This window comes from Leptinotarsa decemlineata, unplaced genomic scaffold, assembly GCF_025532065.1.
Source record: "Leptinotarsa decemlineata unplaced genomic scaffold, Ldec_3_MD MMD2_P_RNA_scaffold_2, whole genome shotgun sequence".
NCBI lineage: Eukaryota > Metazoa > Arthropoda > Insecta > Coleoptera > Chrysomelidae > Leptinotarsa > Leptinotarsa decemlineata.
Window position 1 is genome coordinate 25,047,239 of NW_027412529.1, and position 26,145 is coordinate 25,073,383.

A 26,145-nucleotide genomic window follows, 5' to 3' on the forward strand; every position below is an offset into this window, starting at 1 on the left:
TGTATATGTTTAGGGGAAAATTTGGCTTTCTTCAGTACATATTTCATTGCATTAGTTATTGTACTACCTGTTTTATCTTTAACTGGCACAGTCCATAGATATTTTGAGTAACAATCAATTACTACAAGTATATATCGGTATCCTTCATTACTTTTTGCATAAGGTTGTAGTTCAGCTAGATCTATTTGCCATAGATCTGCAAAACCTTTGATGGTAGTTATTCTTCTACGAAAATTACGTCTTGCAGGTCTATGTAATTCATTAACAACTTGTCGTTTGATATCACTTACTTCATTAGTCATTCTATTTCAATATGATTAAAGAGAAAAAAAGTGATAATGTTACTGCATTGAATGATGATGTGACAGTGATCATTACTTATGGATATATATTAATATATTATACCTTCTTCACGTAATTCTTCAATTATTGAAATTATTTCATTATCATGTCCGGTATGTCCAGCTGACTTTGATGCTACCAATAGTCGTAGGCGAGCAACTAACTCTTTCGGTGAATTCCAGTACACATAATTCGCAGGTTTAGAATTATATGTTTTCTCCATTTTCACTCGTTTGAGTGCTCCACCAATTTTACTTCTACTCCTAATTGGATATTGTCGTGAGTCTAATAGTGGTTTGATGACTTCACGAAATTTTTTAGAATTTGTATTTTTAAAACCATTCTTCAGATGATATTGTTTATATGGAGCATTCGTTATTTTCAATATTTTGGAATATACTTGACGAGTTTCTTCATTATCAACATCTTGTGGATTCTTCAAAAAGATCATATCATATAATTCTGGACTACCTGCGCATTCATATTTTTTCACTTTATTAGCATCCCAAAATGAAATGTTTCCATCTTTGAAATGTACCACTAGACTTCCCATTTTCAGCTTTTGTGTAATTGGATCCATACGTACGCCAAATGTTCCATCATATGCTGGATTTCTAGATTTTACATTATTCAAATGTTTCATCAAAACATCTTCACCACTTTCATTCATAACAGGTGAGATGTCAGGATCCGAGGAATCGATGTGGGACGATGATGGTGTTTCGAATAGAGTTGTTCTCATATCGTCTTGAAGTGTGCTCGTGTCACTATTCACAGATGATACACCATCAAAAGATTGTTTTCTTCCTATTGGAGTACTCATGGGATAATTTGAAGTAGATTGAACAGATCCACGATTTGGTGATAACACTGCTGATTTAGAAGTAGCGTTTGATGATAAAACATTCAATGGTTTCATTATGGGCTCATACAATCTTTCAAGTGTCGAACGATTTTCAATATTATCATTCTTGATAGAGTTGAATTTCTGTCTGACAGCTTCTGTTGTCTCTACTAGTTGACGTTTCAAATTCATTTCATTGTTTTTATGTTCAGAATCGTTTTTTGTATCCATAATGCCCTTTTTAAATTATAGCTCAATTCGTTGATGAAGTGACCTCTACAATATTCAGTGATCGAATAAGTTTCAAAAACAAGATCATGGGTATATAAAACTATCGAATCCTTTGCGATATCTACCTTCATCTATTTTTCTATCCTTATCAATTACTAGAAATCCATATTGATCCTCCCAGCATTTAACACACATCAATTGGAATTGTTTGAATGTTACATCGGGTGAAACATGATCTGAATAAATGTGATGTAAATTCGTCTCATCTTGTTTGAACATTATAATGAAATTGGTATTGTCACGCACTAACTGTTTGGGTACCCGTGAATATGTCTGTGCTAGATAAAAGCAATCAACATCCTTATGACGTCCCATACAGAAATATGATCTAATAATATCTTGCTTTTCACATATCACATCATCGAAAATGAAAACAGAATTAGGCTTAGCGTCGGAGGGTTCCACTATTTCTGCATTATTGCTGAATGTATAAAAACCTAATCCTTTTATAGGTTCCAAAACACTTCGCAAGTACTGATATTTAGGTTGATTGAGTGACTTCGAATAGAGATACACATTTCTAAATCTCAATCCTTGTGGATGTGTTAATAGTGATATCATTGCATTCGTCTTTCCACAATTTGAAGGTCCTATAATGAGTCCTCGAACTGATGATGGAAGTAGTGGACCATGTCTGAATACTCTTTGTCCATTCAATCCACACCCAAATTTCTCATCTAGATTATCTACAGCAAACTTTTCTTTCTGTTTTACAATGCGCATCGTGCCGTGGTTGGAGACTATATAAATGTTATTAGCTTATTCATTTCAATGTGTACCATCAAACGATACGGACGTATTGAAAGTGATCGTAAAATTAAAAGAGGTTGTGGTTTTGTTAATGATTTAATAAACAAACTTCCTTTCGAATTACATCTACCTGGAGGATATCAATACTGTGGACCGGGTACAAAATTGAAACAACGTTTAGCTCGTAACGATCCTGGAATCAATAAATTAGATATTGAATGCAAAAAACACGATATTCAATATTCTAAGCATCCATCTGATTTTGCAGCAAGACATTTAGCCGACAAAGAACTTGAATACAGCGCTTGGGATAGGGTTAAATCAAAGGACGCGAGTATTGGGGAAAGAGCAGCTGCATTACTTGTCACCAACATTATGAAAGCGTAAAGACATATGGGCATGGGTTGTAGTACCAATAAGAAAAAATGTAAGAGGAAACAATCGAAGAAAAATAATATTAAAAAAGTTGCATTTGGTGCTGGGATAGTCCATAAAGTGCGAAATGTATTGAAGAAAGCTGGTGGGAATCAATTTGTGACGAATAATAGCAAAAAAGCTATCACTGTGGCATTGCAGGCGGCACGTAAATACCTTAAAGCTGCCGGTGGAAAGAAGAAAATCCGCACACCACGCATAATTCCTGTTCCCAAGATCGGTGGACTTTTACCATTGATACCAATTTTTGCTGGACTATCCGCACTAGGAAGTTTGGCGGGAGCCGCTGCTGGTATTACCAAGGCCGTGAATTCGGCAAAAGCCAGCAGAGCGGCTTTAATGGAAGCCAATCGTCACAATAAAACCATGGAGGCTGTAGCATTAGGCAAACGCGGAAGTGGAATATATCTCAAACCATACCGTAAAGGTTTAGGACTATATTTAAAACCATACAAAGCCACAAACAAAACAAAAAACTGATTGAACCCCTACCTCAGAGGCCTCGTACTGATCTCGATCTCAGTTATTATGCACAAAAAATGAAAATTCCACATTTTCGTGGTGTTTTTATGCGTGATAGATTACCATCTTCAGGTCCAAAACAAAACGAGACAGCTATTGTTAATTTAGATGGAATAAGTGGACCAGGAACACATTGGGTGGCATATAAAAAATGTGGGAAAGAAGTCACATATTTCGATAGTTTTGGAGATCTACCCCCACCATTGGAATTGACTCGATTCTTTCGAAAATGTTCGAATGTAAAAATCAAATATAACTATGATCGACAACAGAAATTTAATACAGTTCTCTGTGGTCACTTGTGCTTGCAGTTTCTCTCTAAATAATTTTCCAAATAAAAATGGATTCAACACCAAAACTGGATCGGGAGGCTATCAAGGGAATGGGGTTTTCACTTAGAATGTTTTCAAAATATGGTACCTTGAAAAAAATGGATAAAGTGATGCTTGCAAATATGCCTAAGGAAGTGATACTTGCATGTGTTGCACATGAGATTGCATATGTTTGGGAAAAGTTGCCTAAGCATCTGCAAGATGACATCGATATAATGAAACATAGATATTGTTATGAGCACCACCACGATCAAAATTCAGATTCGGATGTTAATGATGGTCCTATACCTCGAAAATCTATGTGTTGTATTTGTAATATAGAGGATGTGAATATTGGTATCAATAAAAATGATACTTATTACAATACAACACCTTCCAAAAAGTGTAAATTGTCTCAAACGTGCTGTTGCTGTGTACAATAATAAATTGAAATGTGTTTCAAAATATTCATCAGTCATGTCACGAAAGTTCGAGCTACAAGCTGTCGGGACAAGTGTCTTGAGTGCGGATTTTTTTCCACCAATTGAATTGGATAGGAACAGTCGTTATGGATTAGGACTTTTGGGATTCTATGGATGCAATACAATCAATAATATAACTGAAGCTAATAACTTAGTTAGTTTTAGAATCAGTAATGACAACTCATCGATACCCCAAAAGTTGACAATTGAAATTCCATGTGGTGCTTACGAAATAGAAGAGATCAATGCCGTCATACAGAAACATATCATGTTCAGATTGTTTCATGATAAAAAACCAAATGATGTCGTTGCAGATGATATTTTCTATCTACACGCCAATAATAATACATTCAAATGTGAAATGCGATCCAAATATGAAATTGATCTGACACATCCAAATTCTATAGCAGAAATGATGGGGTTCGCTCATGGAATATTTCCACCAAATCAGATACATGAATCATCATTACCAATAAACATTACAACTGTGAGACTTATCCGCTTAGATTGCAATATAATATCAGGTTCATATATAAATGGTGAAGAATCTCACATTCTTTTCTCATTCGATATTGATGTTGAACCTGGCTACAATCTTACTAAAGAACCACACAGTATTATATATATGCCTGTCAGTCCAGAAGGTCGTCAATTGATTCACAACATTACAGTGCGTATTTTGGATGAAAAAAATAACCTTATCGATTTTGGAAGTGAAGAAGAGATTTTCATTATTTTGGAATTGAAGAAAATCGAATAACTGTTGTTATGGGTTTCATTTACAATAGACAAAATCGCATTGAACAATCCCAAACGAGTTGCACTATCAAAAAGAAAGGTGTGCATAAAAAGAAAAGTGTGCATAAAAAGAAGCTCATTCCACAAGTGTATGCTAAACAGTTAGCATATAACGCTCTGTCTGTGAGTGATCTTAAATTTTTGAAATCGATTGGATTGAAAGTGAGAAAATAACAATGGTGCTCGAAACAAACAGTGAAAAGTTGAATATATTCAATGAACCAGTGCTCGATCATTCTCTCATAAGTTTACATGAGCACACATATAAGCCCTATGGATCACCGCTATTCAGGAATTCGGATGAAATCAGAATTGCAATCAATAATCAAGATGTTATACTAGATATTGCCGACAGCTTCATTTACATAGAAGGTAAATTCACCCCCAAAGATGTAGCGAAAACATGCTATCTCTCGAATAATGCAATTGCATTTCTCTTTGACGAAATTCGTTATGAAATGGGTGGTGAACAAGTGGCTGTTGTTAGAAAACCTGGGATAACATCTACAATGAAAACCATGATATCATTTGGACAATCTCATGCTAACACATTATTGACATCTGGTTGGGGACTTTCACAATTGAAGCAAGATATCTTGGATACAAACAGTCATGTTTTTAGTGGAAAACTACCACTGAAATATTTGATGGGTTTTGCTGAAGATTACAACAAAAGTATCTTGAATGCCAAACAGGAATTGATTTTGATTATCGCTCGATCATTCAAAAACTCGTATATAGGTGAGGTTGATGCTGATTTGGAAATAAATAAAATCGAATGGAAAATAAGACATATTGTACCAGATGATAAACACAAGCTAAAACTTTTGAGTAGAATAAACAAAAGCGGTCTGAATGCCAAAATCAAGTTGGCGTATCGTATGTGGGACCTCTATGAACTACCATCATTACGTGGGACTTCTTCAGACATATGGGCCATCAAAACAACTAATGCATTGGAAACTCCTCGTTTTGTCATCATCGCATTCCAAAGTACTACCACATCTGAAGATAGAACACAGGATATTACAAAATTCACAACTGCTGATATCAATAGTATTCGAGTATACTTGAATTCTGAAGTTTATCCATATGAGCGTTGGAATTTGAATTTCGATAAAAAACTTGATGCTCCTGCTTATTATGCTTTTGAGAGTTTCCAGCGAAGTTATTATGATAAAGATATGAGTGAACCTCTGATGGACATTGGGCAATTTAGAGAGAATCCACTATTCGTCATCGATTGTTCCCATCAACCGAATGCAACAAAATCATCAACTATTGATATAAAGATTGAGTTTGAGACGAGGAAGACCAAGTTTCCAGACAACACTAAAGTATATGCATTAATTTTGCATGATACAGTTTTAACATACAATGCATTGGATGGTTCAGTTCATAGCAGATATTGACACTTTTTTTCACTCTATCATATACTGTTTTATGATCTTTTTTTTATTTGTAACTGACTTATATCATGTATTGTATTTTATATCATATTTATTGTTTTGTAATCATTTTCTATTGTATTTCATGAGATTTAAATAAATAAAACATGAAAATAATTCAAAGTTTTTTATTTGACATTATTTATGATTTACAGGAACATACAGACTATCTAAAATAACTTCTTCCTCATAATCATCATTTTCGCGACCATCTTCAATTTCCTCTCGATTTTCATCATTCAATTCAAAGTGATGAATAATCCATTCTGGCAAGTATGGTTGGAGGCTATACAGGAATCTTCTTAGGTTCAGTTCAATCATAACCTCACAAAGTTGCCACAATTCCAATTCATTATCCAAAAATTTGTTACAAACTTCTGCACCACTCCAATACTTCTCAGCATCACGAAGGCATAATTCGATTTGTTTTTCATCATAGCATACACTCATATCATAATTGCTTGCATGTTCGGCTCCATCACCCAACACCTTCAATTTAGACGACAAATGTTGAACCGATGATTTGAGATCTACAACATCGACCCAATCTTGACTTGCGTACTGCATCCACATCTTTAAATGGTGGAACTGAAATCGAATAAAAAAAAACAATAAGCAACCTCCAATTTTTCAGTGATATAATACTCACATTCCCATTTTACTTGTAGTTACAAAGTGGGTGTATTCAACTAAGTTAGTAATGTTTATATTTCCATATAATTATCATCTAATATATGAATATTAATAAAACAATAAGAAATTCATTATAATTACTATTATTATTCAATCATATTGAATTTGACTAGAGTTAGCGTTTTCACACCAAAAAACTTTGTAAGCTATGACCTAAAGAAATTCGCTATAAATTATTACAATTATTATTCAATCATATTGAATTTAACTAGAGATCGCGTTTTCATGCCAGCAAAACTTTGTTGGCTCTGTCCTAAATACACCATCGTATATTTACCACCTGATGAGTTGATACAAGATATATCGTCATCACTGAATTGCAACGAAATACGTTTTGGTAGCCATGTTTTAAATAATTTATCATTGCTCACATCTTGCAAAGTTAATAAAATTGATTTACCAAATCGTGTAGAATAAGTTGACATATTTTTAATTATGTACACTTCATCAATTGGCAATGATGATAAGGCCTTTTGCTCTAGTATTTCAACCTCCTGTACAATCAAATTATTAATTTTATTCAAGTCTACTTTTGAAACGGACATGATGATAATATATATGAAAATATAAACAATTTCCAACAGACAAATACACTCACCGTCTTCCTTCTATTACGAACTGAATAACACTCTACCAATTGCTAACTGCTGCAGATATATTCGTCTACTGATTTCATAGTGTGCCAGGCATTTCTTTTATATTAAACAGTGCGAGTCACCCCCACCATGAAACCGTGAAAGGTTCACATTGCTAGTTGCTATCCACTAGAGATGCCTGACGTCACAGCCAAGCCCATCTCCCAATTTGATGCGATAACAGTTGCCGGCACGAGCAAGCAGTGATCGTTGCGCTCTCGGAGAGGGCAGACGTTTGCACAGTCCTCGCCCGCCTGCGTGTCACCATCAATAGCGAGGGTAGGGTGATGCGTTACGTCACATCATTCACTGCTTCGAGAGCGATAGCCGAACAAGCAATTGTCGTTGCGCTCTCGGAGAAGACAGACGTTAGCACAGTCCTCGCCCGCCTGCGTGTCACCATTGATGGCGAGTCTGGGGCGTTACGTCACATCCTTCACTACATCGAGGGAGGTGAGAGCAGACCGATGAATACGCATTACTCTGCCACACGTCGTGGAGTGAACATGTCGCTCTCTAGCCGTTGAACGGTTATTGCTGTGACGTCACTCCACTACTAACTTGGTGCCCTCACACCGATGGAGCATTCATTACTTGGAGGATCTTCGAAGTATGCAGACGTATGTTTGTACATAGACAAACAAGCACATGATGAAACCCTGTACCGTGCATTCTCTAACACACACACACATACACACACAAAATCTCATATGAAAAAAAAAAATCTGAACGATCCATGCACCAGACACTTCAAGGTCACAACGCCTTGACTTCACTGCACAACAAAAAAAAAAGCAAATAACACGTCATATTGGTGGGGGGAGTATTAGAACCGGGAAAAAATTTCTGAACGATCCATACACCACACCCTTCAAGGTCACATCACCTTGACTTCACCAAACAACAACCAATAAAAAAGCAATTAATACGTCATAGTGGTGGGGGGAGGCTTAGAACCGGCTCAAATCTCCTACTAAGGTTAAATGTGATGTTTTTTAGTTTTTTAAACAATATTAATTTTTAATTTTCTACTTTCATATGCTTTTTAAACTATATTTCATTTATCAAACTTTGGGATCAATCAGCCGTATGTTGTTTAGAAAAATGACCATTGATATTTTCCGATTCTGGAAAGGGAGCCTGAAAATCAGCTACCAAACCCGAGGCAGCAGGCGCGCAAAAGAGGGTTACAAATAAGGAAGCAGGCGCGAGTGTTAATAAAAAAAATACCTTTTTCAAATGATGAAATACATGTAAAGTGAGTTCGAATTATATTATGGAGGTTACGTACAGTATCATCTGCCCGCGAATAGATCAAGCAATAATGTCGATATGTTGTGGAATTGGCTGCGGTGGTAGTGCGCCCGACTCACGATCGAAAGGCAGTGGGTTCGATTGCCGCCTTGAACAGATATTTTTCTCGAGAGACATTTATTTGGTTGAAGCTGGGATGAGTCTGCAACCGTGTTAGGAATCACACGTTAAAAGGTAAGACCTCGTTAGTCCTTAGCTCGCACAAGTTTCTCAACTCTCAAACAGATTTTAAACAGATTTTTTTATACAGATCAAGGATATTACGTACAGCGCCATCTGCCCGCGAATAGATCAAGCAATAATGTCGATAATTCTGTCAAATACAGATCCCGAGCTTGAGGGTTACAAACAAACAAACATACATACATACAGGTGAAGCTAATAAAAGCGTGTTGAAAAGAGTATTATATTTGATTTATTGATCACGTATAAAATCCTAAGAAACCCCTACAAATCATTCATTTCAGTATCAATAATTTTTCATCATGTAGGTATCCCAATGATGTGCCAGTAATATTTTTCTAAAACCTGATCAATAATAACGTCATAACTGAAGATTGAGAAGGAGTTACCAAAATACAAATTTTCAAAAGTATTGATTTTGTTCGCCGTTCAAAGCATGGTCGAGAGAGGACTCATATCAGATATTTTTTGCTCGTTCTGAAGTCCAGTATCAATTGATTTTGAATATGGTACTCTGAAAATTACTGGTAGCATCTGATATGAAGAGATAATATTTTTAAATTTTGTCATAAATATTTTGATCTCATTGTCGTGCAGTCCGACTATCAGTGTATTTCTTCGCAGAATAAATATCTGAGTAACTCATTTTGAAATTTCTCGATTCTTTTCAATGCATTTGTGGTTGATATTTCCGAATGAGCAAACAGAATTCCAAAATGGTCCTTATATGAAGTAAAGAGATTTCATTGTGGATATATTCACGAAAGATTTCTATTAGCCGTCTTATAAATTTCATCAAAGTGCTTCAAAACTGACAGACAATAGTCATAAAAAATCCTCAGATCTTCGACTTCATTTTTTGTGTTGAGGGCAATATTTCTAATTCTCTAACTAAATCCAATAGGGTTTTTCTGTTGAGAGGAGCTTATAATATTACATATATGAATATTAAATTCAGTTTCACTGGAAATTTTTTCTCAACACCGAAACGTTATTTCAACATTTCGATATCATAGATACATCTTCCAGGTACCTGCGTCTCAAATTAATTTCACAATATCGCCTTATCTACCAGTCTCGAATTAATTTTACAATGTGTCTTTATGTAATAGTCAGGTGAATCTAATAATTGGAATATTCATTCAACAAGCTATATAGTATACTATTAGGTATTGGTCCACCATCGTTACTCATAATATTGTTATGTTTACTTATTTCTACACTCTCATAGGCATCTGCATGCCTGTTGTTGTTAACTTGTTTAACTAATCTCAATAATAAACTAAAGTCTATGGAATGGTTTTGCTGCAAAATATGATGGGCGACTGCTGATTTTTCTGGTCTTACATATTTTAGGTGTGCTAAGTGTGCTAAAATTCCTTATCATGTGTATGATGAAATTGGCCGATACTTGATGAAAATCCATGACTAACGTATTCAAAAAACACACTTTATTGTAAGATTTCTTCTAAATAGTTTCACAACACGTGTTTCGCCATATAATGACTTCTTCGGGCGTGTCTTTACGCCCGAAGAAGCCGTTGTATGGCGAAACACGTATTGAGTTTTTGGAAAACTATTTAGTGAAAATCATACAATGAAGTGTATTTCTTGAATACGTTCCTTATCATATATTGTGTTCAACTTTCTGTTTGAATGTTCACTTATGAAAAACTGGAATGACAAAATTCCGTATCCAAAAATTTGTGAAAATTGTCTTTTCTTATCATGCCAAAAGTATGCCTATGTGTTAAAGGTCGAACATAAATCTCGATTGAAATCAACTTTTAGTGTTTGAGTTAACACTCTTGTATAATTTTTTTCTTAGGCTCATCATTTTCAGTCCTCGGACAGATTGTCGAATGCCGATCTACAATTCACTTTTATTTCAGCATAAATAAGGTTTTTTAATGCATTATTTTACGGCATGCTGTCCATTTCAGAACCGGTTAACTGAACTAATAAATAGTCGTTCGAACACTTCGACGTATATTAAGACCCAAGTGTCCCAATTTGGTTAGACGAGATATTGAAATGGCATTTTATTCTCATAATAGTCGGCTCTGACACTAAATTGCTCACGAGTTATTTTAATTCCGCGAATACTAATGAAAATCAATTCACATTCAAATGACAAATAGTCATGATTGCTATAAATATAAAGGAAAATACTGAGGTGATTTAAGAAAATGATAAAAAACACAGAATCTACCGCATCAACAACTTTACTGAGTTTGTAGATCGTCTGATTGTAGCAGCAATATAATTGAAATTTATTGGTACTGCTGTAATAGTTATGCAGTTGTTACATTCTAGCGCTTACAACTATCTGCAAGCTGCCAATTAAAAATTCCAGATTAACATGCCATGGATGAAAAAGGAAAGGAAGTGTTCAAATCATTTTAAATAATGTCAGCAGAGTATCTATACTTTTATTTCTTTCTGCCATAATGCCGCATCATCTTGTAACCAATAATAACAACTTTTGTTAAAAGTTTGATCACAACTACACTCTTATTGTTAGAATTTGTACCTATCTAACCATAAACAATAAAAAACCAAAAATGTCCTAAATCTTCAAAGTGATTCAGTAGATACATAAATGTTTCAATTTTTCGATAACTCTCAAGATATTAATTTGAATTTCACGATGCAAAGGGCAATCATGATATGCATTAAATACTAAGTAACATATTCATCGTGTCCGCCTGAATAATAATCGTCACATTATATGTGACCAATTTTTCAATTTTATCATAATCATTTGGAAATATCCTTGTAGGACGAAACTGCAGTATTATCAGTTACAAATAAAAGAGGTAAAAATATAAAAAGTTTTATTTCACATTTTTCAATTTTTCAAACAGTAAAATATGTTTGATAAGCCATCCCTTAAAGATAGAAATATGCAATCGCTGATATTTCTGTAGACCCATGAGAAAAGAACAATATTCAATAAATTGTTATATCTCAATTGGATTAGGAAATGTTCTTGATGAAGAGTTCCATGCTTGGTAGGTTAGCACCGCTGAATCACTTCGTCAATACCAAAAATCACTTCGTCAATGTCAAAAATCATTTTGGTTTTGATTTCATCGCATTCAGACCGACAGACAGGCGCGGCTGGAGGACTGATTTTATATATCAGTTGTATTCAGAACTGATCCTTGAGAAGAAAACAGTTGAAAAAATGGACAAGAATGAACAATAAATATGAAAATCCAAAAATATGTAATTTGTGAACAAAATTGTTGTTACTCGAAATAAAAAAGGATTACTTAGTGGGTTGAACAATGATAATAAGCAAGCAGTGAAAATGAAATAATGAATATTAAAATGCAAAACAATTCAATGAAAAATGAATATTTCAAACCTAGCTACTTCACGACCGACGTTTCAATTGTTGATATGCACAATCGTCTACTGAACTGGCTCATTCCTGATACTCCGAGACTATAATAGGTACAGGGTGTTTCACCTATGGGATCTCAGAAACCATAAGAGATACGGAGATGGTTAAATCGGGGCAAATTTGCGCATATACCTGAATAATAATATGCCGTTGAGAAAGTTCTGAAATTTCGAGTATATACGGAGATATCCGGAAAAATACTGAAATTTCGAAAAATGGTTTCTATTTTTCCCTGGCTACATTTTTCGAATTATTCGAAAATTAATTGCACTTCCACATTGTCACTTTTTCCCTGCTACATAACGGTGTTTTCAGATTTGCTTTCAGACGTTTCGTCTTCCGGCCACCATGGTAAAATTTTCTTTAGTTTCCTGACCCATTCTCTCTCCGTATTTTTTTCTCGGCTTTTTAAATGAACCAAATTCGGTGAGATTTTGATCCAATAGCTTGAACATAGTTCGATGTAGTTGTCGTCTTTCGGAAGAGAAGTTTAAATACATTTCCGATGTCCTAACACTGTTTCTATCGTATTTGTAATAAATTTGTATTATATCTCTATTTTCTTCATTCGCGAAAGCCATTTTTTTCCAAAAATTCAATTACATGTACAATAACACAATGTTATTGGGTGTGAAAAATTGAAAGTCAAATTTAGAAACATCAAAGTCAAAGCCTATTATGATAAGAATACATTTTTTTCAATATCTCCAATTTCTCGAAAAAAAATGAAAACTTATGATATATCATTGAAAATATTAAATCTAGTTCTATTCAAAATAGCGCCCATAAGAAAAAATAAAGTTGATGATGGTGGCCGGTAGATGAAACGTCGGATAGCAAATCTGAAAACACCATTGTGTGGCAATGTGAAAGTGCAATTCATTTTCGAATCTTTCGAAAAATGCAGCAAGAAAAAATTAAAACCATTTTCTGTTTTTTGCATTTCTGTTTTTTCCGGATATCTTCGGATATACTCCGAATTTTAGAACTTTCCCAACGGCATGTTATTAGTCAGGTGAATGCGCAAATTTACCTCAATTTAACCATCTTCGTATCTCTCATAGTTTCCGAGATCCCAATGGTGAGGATCAAATTTGAAACACCCTGTATAAAGATGATAAGTTATTTCTTCTACTTACAGTTTTTTGGCTCAGTGAAAAATAGACCATTTTCCTGTTCATACGTTGCACCCACACTAATATGGCTGAATGCGTCTTTATAAAGGTATACGGCCTCTATGATATTTCCTGTGATTGATTTCAGCATCGGATCACTTGATGTTACTGTTTTATTTTCCCTAAGTGTATTTATCGTGCTCACCAATACGGATTTTGAACGACCTTTAAGTTTCACAGGATTTGTCTCTCACGGTATCTTTTTAGGGCATGAGATACTATGTACCAATATGTTTTGGCATAATCACGATAGTGGAATAGAAAAGTCAGCTCTTCCGAAATTGGAAACAATAATTCGAACGAAAAACCTTCCCAAGTTTAACAACTTGTGAAGCTTCGTATAATGAGATATTTAAGGATCTTTGCTTTTGGGCATATTTTGAGGTTGCTACGTTTGCCTGATGTGTAACCCAAACTTCACAAGTAATATTGATAGTTTAGAGCAGGGGTCTCCAAACTTTGAAGTCTTCGGGCCATAATGATTTTTTCAGTTTGTTCCAAGGGTCAATTTCTGCCCTCAACTATATTTCTAGACTAGGATAGTCGCAAAGTGAGTGACCTAAGCAAACTTACGCTTTTTTTGCATTTTAATTATTATTGTGTATTGTGACACTTAACGACATCTATTTGCGAGTAGTGGTACTATGTACTATCCTTTTCAGCTACCCGCTAGGTGGCATTAGGCGTAATTAAATATTTGGAATTACTGCGTTGCTTCGAGAAAGTTCTGGTTCTAGCTAGTGTATTTCGATCACCTCGAGATGGCAGTAATAATTGCATATAAAAAATCTAGCGGCGCAACTGCGAGTTAGTCTGCGTAGGAAAGCCGAAGGAAGCGAGACTGTCTATTGGGAAATAAAGTAACACCCGTCAATAAAAGTATTTGGATTTGACTTATTGTTTTTATGTGTGATTTGTTAGTATGGAAAAGAAGCGAAAAATCGACAGTGAATGCAGAACGTTCCAAGAAAAATTAAACTTTCAGTATTTTGTGATTGAGTCCAGTAATAAGGCGCTATGTCTAATTTGTAATGAAACCAACGCTATTCTCAAAGACTATAACATTAAACGACACTATGAATCGAAACATCTTCAAAGTTACTCCAAGTATCCAGGAAGTTTGCGGAAGGAAAAATTTGAAGCTTTGAAACGCGGACTCAAATCGCAGCAATCTTTTTTACCAAAGCGAATACTGAACAAGAGTCTGCAACTCGCGCCAGCTTTCGTGTGGCTCTTGAAATCGGAAAACGTGGCAAACCATTCACCGATGGAGAAATGATGAAAGAATACTTGATTGCAGTAGCCGAAGAAATATGCCCCGAAAAGGTAAATTCATTTAAAAGTGTCAGTTTTTCAGATAACACCGTGGCGCGGAGGGTACAAGACATCGCAGAAAATATATCATCTCAACTGTCTGACAAAAATGGACATCATGAGTGGTTTTCTCTAGCATTGGATGAGTCAACGGATGTGTCAGGTACTAATCAGGTGTTGATTTTTATTCACGGAGTAGATAAAAGCTATGAAGTGTATGAAGAACTTCTTCATATTGATAGTATTCACGGCACGACAACTGGGACAGATATTTTTAAGGGAGTTGAAAATGCCATTAATAAAAAGAACCTTCGATGGAGAAATTTGAAATCTATAACAACTGATGGAGGCAAAAATATGTATGATATAAATAAAGGAGTGGTTGCACTTGTGTAAAAGGCTGTAGAAAATGATGGTGGTTCAAAACCATTAGTCTTACATTGTATCATTCATCAACAGTCCTTGTGCGGAAATTGTTTGGATATGTCTGAAGTTCTAAAACCAGTCATATCAGTTGTTAACTTCATCAGATCCATTGGGCTGAATCACCGACAATTCCGCGAGTTCATTCAACATACTGCCGTACGCTGGCTTAGTTACGGAAAAGTCCTTAAGCGCTTTTTTGAACTTCGAGCAGAGATCGATTTTTTTTAAAATGAGAAGCGCTCTTTTGCCGATTTAGAAAATAGTGAATGGATATGGAAGTTAGCCTTCTATGTCGATTTGACAAATCATATGAACGAACTGAATTTGAGATTGCAAGGAGAAAATCAGCTTCTCCCTGATTTATACACCAATATCAAATCCTTCAGGCAGAAAATAATACTATTTCAATCGCAATTACGTAAAAAATGTTTCACACATTTTGAAACATGTGAAATATGCAGCCACACTACAGAGATTGAATTTCCCGTCAATTTTGCAATCGAAACTTTGAGTTCTTTGAAGATAAATTTTCATACTTGTTTTTCAGATTTTGATGTCATTGCGAATGAAATTAAGCTTTTTCAAAATCCTTTCGATTCTGACATTGAAACCCTGGCTCCGGAAGTCCAAATGGAAATTAATGATTTACGGTGCAGTGATATGCTTAAGAACAAATATCAAAATTCATCTCTCTTGGAATTTTATAAGAGTCTTCCACTGGAACAATTTGATAATTTGCATAAATTTGCTCGTGGGTTGTTTTCTGTTTTTGGTACTACTTGCTTGTGTGAGAAAACGTTTTCCAAGATGAAGTACACAAAGAATGTTTACAGATCTCAATTAACCGATGAGCATCTTAAATCTCTTTTGATAATTGGTACAAGTAAAATTGATCCACAACTGCAAAGTATTGTCGGTGAAAAATCTCAATTACATAAATCTCATTAGTGTTTTTGTTTTAGTGTGATTCATCTCAATTATTTGTTAGTTATTAATATCCTTCAACTTAGATACTCAAGTTGAGTTTTCTATGTCATCATTTATATCGTTAAGTTTCACCTTGCAAGTAAATAAAACCGAGTAATTATCATTCTGTGTTTTCTTCTTCAACTTATCACAGCAATAGTAACAACAATTAGGTGATCATTGGCTGTCGCGGGCCAGATTGATGACAGTAAATCATTGGCTGACGCGGGCCGGATTGATGACACTGGCGGGCCGGATTTGGCCCGCGGGCCGTAGTTTGGAGACCCCTGGTTTAGAGCATCGGCATTAATTTGGTGCACATCAGAAGTGCACCATGGAATACACCTGCCTATTCTTCGAGCTTCACCTCAACACCGCTCGAACTGAACTTTTCAAGAACTCGAACGGCGTCTTTGTATAATATATTTATTGAGACAGTATAATTTACAATATAATTTACAAAACTCATCATCCAGCTTGAATCGCTACTTTCGCATATATGCATCGTCCTCTGAACCATTGAAGCAGAGCTTGCTCATCTACGTAAACAATATAAAAAATATTAATTTGTTGCAAACGGGCAGTACATCACCATGACATGAGTGAACCAGTTATGAAAATTTCATCAGTTGGGACTTCCCTTGTCCAATAAGATTTTAAATCTCTGAAAGAACAAATAAAATAAAATAAATATGAATAGCTGAAAATTGAGCAATTAACCTAGAAATAAAATAACAATGAAATGAAAAATGGCAAATCAAAAATTGAAGAATTGAAAATGAGAAATTTCAAACCAAGTTACTTCACGACGCGACGTTTCGATTATTGATATCCAAAATTGTTTTCAAGTAATGATTGGACTATTCCTCCGAAAGATGAGTATCTATAGGTAATTGGATCGCTTTCACCTATTTCCTCTTTCCTCTGCCCGATTCACCTGTTTAGTGGGAATTGACAGTTTTTCCGCTTGATCAAAGGTTTGCATATGTTGTGTTCCCCTACGCTAGCTCGGCTGAAGGCGTCGTTGGACAACATATATGCAGCTTCTTTGTACTTCCTCTCAAACCAGTGTTCCTTCCTGTGGATGATCTCGGTTCGGAACCACTTGATGTTATGTTGATGATTCCAAACATGCTCTGCTATTCACGATTTGCTGTTTTCTCCTCGCTGTGCGTTACTCTTGCGCTCGTCAATGTGGATTTTCAATGGCCTCACAGTTATAAAAAATTGGAATATACATTTATTCATCTTCCCCTCACAAACTACAATCCTTGGAAAAGTCCGCTGGAAAATAAAGCAGAAAAATTGAAATATACCTCTCAACGTGCGATTGCCAGTACCTCACATGATACAATTTTGACAATATATCTCAACGTTTAACAGCAATTGGTTAGTCGTCAGCTCAACCTCGCTGCACCCCTCAAAAATGTAAGAAACGTTGAGAAACTATATAAAAACGCAGGCTTTTATAGTGAGAGTCCCGATTAGAAAGGACCAAATTCAGAATAGTATGCCATGGTCGAATGGAATTTGTAGTATCAAACGTTTTGTCTGTCACTGCTGCTGACATTATCAGTAGTGTATGCGTTGACCGCGAGACACAGGTGATATCTCGACCGAGTTACTCGTTGCTGGGGCTTCGTAATTGGATTGTGTTCTTTTTAACTAAGAAACTTGATTTGATCATATCAGAATAGAAAAGTACTGGTTTGGAACTGTTTATATTTCACAACTACAACCATTGACAACCATTGACAACTGCTCCTACTATTCACTAATTTTAACTACCTTTGTTTTTGATCTCGAAGCATACTAGTATCAAAATTGAATCAAAGTTTTCACTCTCGTACCCAGTTTTCTCTGGCCTTTTGCATGAATTGTTTTGAGTATGTTAATCTTCGACAGTCCTAACTTGTTCTTAGAAAATGAATATGATGATCTCTTTTATATTATTGCGCCCATGAATTTGTCCATGATCACTTAACAAAATAACCCACCCACTTGACCATGAACAATTCGAATGGGGTCAAATGAGGTTCACACGATGATTATAGAAGTAAACGCGAATTTAATAGTTCAAATTCCCTAATAGCCCTATTGTTTTTCCGTAATTGACTGTAATTTAAACGAATTAGACAATCAATCAAAAACTATTAATTTCATCTGAACAATGAGCAGGTTGTTTTATTTTCTATGACCGGATGTTTCTTGAAGATTTTAACAGGTTCTTTAAAGTTCATGTTTGAATGAACCTCCCATTTGCATATATTTATAATTATAGCACAACTAACATCATATATGGTATGAAGATGAATCGTTATACCGACTTGCCTTGCCCATACAATTTACGTTTACCTTTAATTCATTATTTATTAAAATGATGATATATGTGCACATCTGAACTTTTTATGCATTATTATAAGTCTGTATCAAATTTCTACGCATGTTGAGGTTTTTGTGCCCATTAAATGCGATTATCTCCAGAGATAACAAAAAATATCTTTATTTTTTCTCCGTAGCGCAGTCTAATCTATATGGGCCGTAGGGGACAGATTAATAGATTAAGATAGGTAAAACTTATCAGGAGCAATTAAGAGTGTGTTACAAGTTTAATTACAGTGTTGAGACAGGTAAAAATAGGGCACGTCTGTCTATCTAGTTAAATTGAAATATAGAGAAATCCAGGCAGTGAAATAGTCTGATCACATAATACTCATTTTGTACTCACTAATAGACTAAATAAAACTAGTAAATTGGCGTTAGAGGTAGTGTTACCGAGTCTTTCTTGTCGATCTGTCTTGATCAACTCTTTACTCTTCAGACTTCGAAATCTCGAAGTGGGAATAAAATGAATGGAGGAAAAATAACAATTGAATATGAAGAGAATAAAACGAAAAACTGAGCAACAGATGAGACGGAAATATTTGGTACGATACCCCGAAAAGATAAATTAATCAGGACTCCACCGAGAGCACGAACAAACTCACTTCCCGAAGTGAGCACCAAGTGAAAGACGTTATCAGAAGATATCTTCAACACTGCTGACTGTTTAGACGACACCTAATAAGACGCCTTCAGGAATATCATGGACCGAGTTACCAAACACGCCAAGCAATTGGAAAGACTCCTGAATGAAATGTATTATCTCAGGAGAAAGCTGACTGATCTGGCCGGAGAGTTGACGCTGCAGCTTGAAAAACTATAGAGGGTGGAGACACACAAGCTGGAACTACAAAACCTCAATGTAACCCAGAGCGAGAACTGTATAGGGGAACAACACACATTAAGTGGATCAATAAAACTAACTAATGACTTATGTTAATGATGTATGTTCTTTTTTTATTCTGAGTAACTTTTTTTTTCTGAGTAACTTGTATATGTAACTTGTATTTTAAGTAACTTGTATATATGAAATGTCCGGTGAACTGGTCAAAAAAAGTTGTTACGTAATTATTCTTCTACCGCCTGAGGTTAATAACATAGATATCATGCACTGTAGTACATGGTAGCATCTGATCTTCAGCGATTTCCCAAATGTATATCTACCCTGTTATTAATTGTATTGTATATGTGGGAAATAAAGACCTATTATTATTTGTTTGAAGGTGGTTAACAATGTTTCGTGGTGTATTTCATTAGTTTGGACTTCCATTGTCTAATATAATATAAATTGATTTGAAAACCGTGAAAAAAAAACAATTAAAAAATTTAGAAGATCAACCGAAAATAACAATTTTATTGAACAAAACACTGAAATTACAAAGAAATAACATACAAGCAACAACCAAACAAATAAAAAATTGAAATATCAATAAAAGCTGAAAAATAAAAATTAGTGACATAATGTCAGTGACATAACTTGGTTTGAAATCTTTTAATTTTTATTTTTAATTTTTGTTAATAACAATCTTCAATTTTTATTTTTCAGCTTTCATTTCAATTTGTCATTTGTTTGGTTGTTGCTTGCATGTTATTTCTTTGTAATTTCAGTTTTTTGTTAAATGAAATTGTTATTTTTGGTTAATCTTATTGATTTTTTAATTTTTTTTTCAGGGTGTTCAAATCAATTTATATTATATCAGACAATGGAATTTCGAACTGATGAAATACACCTATTATTTTTATTAAAAAGCATAGAAGGTGAGCCTTGATCTCTAATAGAGAATATGGCGAGTTCAAGATGATCACTGATGATAATTGAAAATATGGAATCAATCATTCTGCATTATATGGGAGACGGAACGTGAGTATACCTGGATACTGCCGAGTAGCAAAGACATATCATCTCTATGAGCTAGTATCAAATGGAATAGAACGATTAGAATGGAAAAAGGGGTTGATAAACCAGAAGATGGCTGAGGAAAAGGTCGCAATGATGGTACACACGCTTGACTTTCTTAACGAACTGAAATAATAATGTATAGAATGTTGGAATTTCTATTCGCAGACGGGCATGAATGCACATGTAGGTGATAATGTACAGAACACCGGTAAATTTGGTAAACAGGCCAAATGCAAACAAGATGCGCTACTCGTCAAGATGCCCAATACTAGCTACGTAGACCTTTTGAAGTGAACCTCAGCAAAATTGGTGTAGAAATCTCGGACCTAAGAAAAAATAAAAGTGAAGATCTACTTCTCAGAGTCTAGGAAAAACCAGAAAAACTTAAAGCCTTGAAGGAAAAGCTACAGGGAAAAATACCCACAGTTTCCACAATGGCAGTAAAGAATGAAGGTGTGGGTGAACTTACGACTATCGAAGAGATAAAAAAGCCATCTTGAATGCCATTCCGATGGATCCGAGTAACAAAGAGGTTCGTGCCCTTAGACCTATCATAAAAAACAAACAGTGCATGATTTTTTTGTCTAATCTTATTTGGACAGACGAAGCTTGTGTGAGCAGTGCCGGTAGTTTCAATCGCTACAATTTTGATACTTGGGCACAACAAAATTTTGATTCTAGTGTGGGGCAGAGAAGTCAAAGAAGATTTAGATTAGTATCAAGGCAGGGGTGCTCGAGAGTAGAATTATCGGTCCGTTCATTTATGATGGCACTTTCACATCTCAGAGGTATTTCGAGATTGATAGGCTGAATATTGAACCCTTTATTGATGAATTACCACTAATGAAGCTCAGAAAAATATATTTCCAACAAAACGGCGGGTCGCCTCACAATACTGCAATTGTCAACAATTTTTTAGCTGACTTACCAAATGTAGAATGGTCTGTTGATGAATTAGGTGTCACCACAGTGCATAATAATAATAATGCTGCTCAAATCCTCGTTGAATCTCTAGCATCCCATAATATATTTCAATCTAATTCCATTGATGAGATAATAATATAAACACGGTTGAAACTGCTGACTACTGTTTGTTGCCTCGTGATCCATATCACCCAGCCACAGTTTCATCAATTACCCCTAACAAAGATTTCAAAAATATAGAATATATATAAGAACTTTCACTTTGATTTCAAGAGGGGGTACTATATTGGACTTCTACCTGTCCACTGTAGACTATGACTATCAGCTAGACAGAATAATAGATATCAATCACGCCACAGACATTTTCTACAATATTTTATGTATAGGCATAAGCAATTTCATTCCTTATATCCGCTCTAGCAAGCCAAAATAAGCTAACAAAAAATACAAAATTACTGAGAGATGGAATAATTATTTGATTTTTTATGAACTAAGGAAACAGTGTAAAATAACGTAGATAGTAACATAAAGCATTATTCGAATTTCGTTAACCAAAAGAGAAAAAAGCATGGCTTGCATGATATAATTTACTCAGGAGAAAAATTTTTTTTTGTCGAAATAATTAGATCATCAGGAGTAAGAAAAGTAAAACTTTGCATCACTGCCGTTTCCAATTCGTATCCAGAATTGGTCAGCAATTCAGAAATGAGATCTTTCAATCTTTCCTACAGGGAAAAGTTGATAATCGTTAGATCCGGTGACCTGGCCGGCCAACGCGAACGGCTGGGGTCCTTGGTTGGCTATCTAATTATTACCAAAATTTGTAGCCGAAAAATTGGAGACAATTGCAGTGTTGTGAGGCGAAGCCCCGTCTTGTTGGAAATACATTTTTCTGTGCTCCAATAGTGGCAATTCATTAACAAAGGGGTTCAATATTTTGCCTTGAAATTTCTAAATACCTCTGGGATGTGAGAGTGCCACTATAAATAAAGGGTCGATAACTCTACATCTGCAAATACCTGCCCCACATTTATTCCAAATCTTTCTTGACTCCTCTGCTCCATAATAGAATAAGGATTTTGTTGTGCCAATAGTATAATAATTGTAGCGGTTGAAAATGCTGGCACTGCATACATGAGTTTTGTCTGTTCAAACAAAATTTTAACAAAAATCACGCATTTTGTTAAAACTTTCCAGGAACCACTGGCAAAAAGCCATGCAGCCTTCAGAATCTCCTGGTCTGAGTTGATGAACTCTCGGTATGCTTGTTGATACTTTCAACAGCCCCTAAAACGAATATTTCTTTGAATTCCTTGTCCCTATTTGATTCATATAATTTTGGCTTTTTTTTTTCAAATTGACCATCAATTAGGTTGTGTAGCAATCTTGCGAAAATGTCTCTAAAATATTGTCATTTCCCATTTTTCATAATTCCTATACTTCATTGCGAATGTGTCTAAATCAAAATTTGACAGATACCATTAAAAATTTGCATTCTCTTTTATCGCCGCATTATCAAAAGCCAACTTGATCAAAGTGTGCGTTTCAAAATCTACATGAAAAAACCTGAAAGCTCTGTATTTCAAGATGACTAGCAAAACATCAAGTGTGCTACATTTTTGAAAATTTAATTTCGAGCTCTATTGGAATATGCAGAGATATACAGGATGTCTCAATAACTATTGATATCGCATTGAAAATTTGAGTTTTTCACACCATTGAATTATACGTGAAAGAGTGCTGTGGAAATGTTTTCATAGGAACAAAAAATGTTCGACAGAAAAAAAGTTAAAGCAACGTTTGGAAAATACGTCATTTTGAAAAACCTGCTGTGACTCAGAAATGATGATAAATATCGATATGCGGTTTTCGCCATTGAGTTTTAAAAAAAAATTTGATCCTCAGATTCAGTTTTCATCTATCTAGTTCAAAAACAGGAGTTTCTCTTTAAAAGTGTCCAATTTGTCCCATTCTGTGCATATATATTCACATATTCAATATATTTAATTCATTTCCTGTGTTTATCGTGTTGTATCAAATAAATGGAGTTGTTTCTGTTTCTGTTTTATTTCAAATCTGCCTGTTAGTTTCCACTGGATTGTAGCTAAATTTCCTTCCTATCTGGGATGTAACATCAATTGAGCATGAGCTTTACTAGTTCAAAATACGAAGCAAACCATATGGATATGAACAATGAATCATGTCGAATGGAGATCCCACCGTTCGATAAAGAAACTCCAAATTTATTCCCCGCAGTAATCAGCTTTGTCCTATGAAAATTTCAAAAAAAATAATTTCGGGGAAAAGTCTTCCCGCAGTGAAAAATTTGAAAAATACTTTTTAAACGCAGGATAACATTAACCAAAAAATATTAGCGAACAACATGTTGGCTTGAATGAAGACTCAAGACTCTAGATGACTCTAGATACTTTCCCGCAAATAGTTTTTGACTTCCTCCGTTCCTACGACCATAATATTCCTACGGCGTTACTCTACTCGCAGGAAATTTTTCAAATTTTTCCTGCGAGCTAACAGAAGCAATTTGAGTTGGCTACTTGATTCAAAACAGAAATAGAAGGGTAAGTAGGTTTTCACTAACACTACAAACTGAACTTCTTGTGAATATCCTTGGGTTAGGATACTCGAGGTTATCATGCAAACGCTATACGATATCTAGAAGTCTAGTGGCTGAGATACTATCATATAATGGATACGTTCAAGCAGATTGAAAGGCGGCTCTATTGAATGAACTGGAACGGACACGATAGAATTGAGAAATTGGAAATGTTATATTGAATTGAAAATGGGTCAAATAAGATTTTCGGTAAATAGCAGTCATTCACTTATGAGAGCTGAAGATTTTTTCTCCTGTTTTCGGACGTTTCTGATCTGTATATTGGTTTCAAGTCGGCGAATATCATTGCTGCTTCATGCATCCATTTCAACAATCTGGTTTTCTGTAGATATTAACCATATTTTTCGAAACAAATTGTTGATTGCTTGCCTCCTATGATGGATTGCCTCACATTCGCATAACATATGAAAGGCAGTTCCTGTCCCTTGGTTCGTTGAATTTTTTTCCGCACAGTACATTCTAGCTCCTATACCATGTTCAATTCAATCGTAAAGTTTGTATCGAACATTTATTTTGGGGTCATGTGGTGCGTGAACATTTTGGATCTTAGTTTCTCCACATATTTGGAAATTTCTGTTCCGCTCGATTCCTAGTTACTTGATTAGTTTTTCCAGTCTGGATTCCAGAGCGTCTTCGAAGCAACTGTTTTGTGTGGTTTTCAGTTATCCATTTATCTTCAAATATGCAGATTCTTGCATTCTGCGTAGTTTGTTATCAGCGCTCGTATGCTTTATCTTTGGTCACCAGACCGTAGATCCATAAAATGCATGAATTTAACCACTTCGTGAATGCTACCATGGTTAATTTGGTTAAGCTTGAGTTCAGATCTTCTCTTCTGGGTTCATCTTGTTTTAATATTCAGAGCTGCATTAGCATGCAACTAATATAGTTCAGAAGATGTTCTGTTTTCCTGTGACCCGATATAAAGCCGTTTCTATTGAGATATACGCATACTGGCCTTGATGATGTGTTGTGGTTATCATTACTCAGTCCCTTATATACATGTAATGTAGTTTCTTTCACTCTTCAATTTTACCAAGCTTTGGTATGAAATTGGACCTAATCAGTATCCATATTTTGATTATCTAACCCAGAGCCAGGCTTTTTCTGAGGACTAAACACAGCTTTTGACAGCTGAATATTATAGATTTCCCCAGAGTTCATATGATACCAACTTTCACAATAGTTATAGTTTTTAAAACAGATTTTATGAGTAGGAATCATCAGCCACATAATAGTGGCTAGGTCGGTAACCGGTTGGATCGCCGTGGGTGCTTTGTTCACTCACTCAATCCAGCGCCGTGTTGGTCAAGACGCAGGCCAAACAATCGATTTTCACTGGTTATCGCCCACTCTATGTTAGGAATCACTCGTTGAAAGGTAAGACCTAGGTAGTCCTCACTTCACACAAGTTTCGACTTCTGAGAGTGGTCGTTCGTAAGGATGTGACAGCTAGTTAACGAAAATATACATTTAATTTTTTTTAACATGCACATAAAACTTCTTGAATGAGTTTAAATCAAAGTATGTTTACTTTGTATCAACAATAACTCATAAATGTCTTTTCGTGTGCAGTATTATTCATTATTTTGTGAAGCAATAAAAAATCCAATCCCATAGCTGATTTCATTATGTTATTTTGGTCAATGATCGTTATTTTGCGGAACACCTCCTCTGAATTCTGTTTAATTTTTTGGTCACTTTTTACCAACCATTTCTTTTGTATATATGCCCGTGCATTCATGTGGTGGGCATAGCTACATATATTATAATTTATATCTCTGCAGTGTGTTCTCCCTCATTACAATGCAATTATTATCTATGAGGAACTGATGCACTCCTCAATAAATCACACGTGACTGTAGCTGGTTGATAGAACTAAAAAGTTCAGGGAATGAATATTTATGATAAATGTAATTGAAGTTGATTTTTCTATTGAAAATAATGACAGCATTTTTCCAGA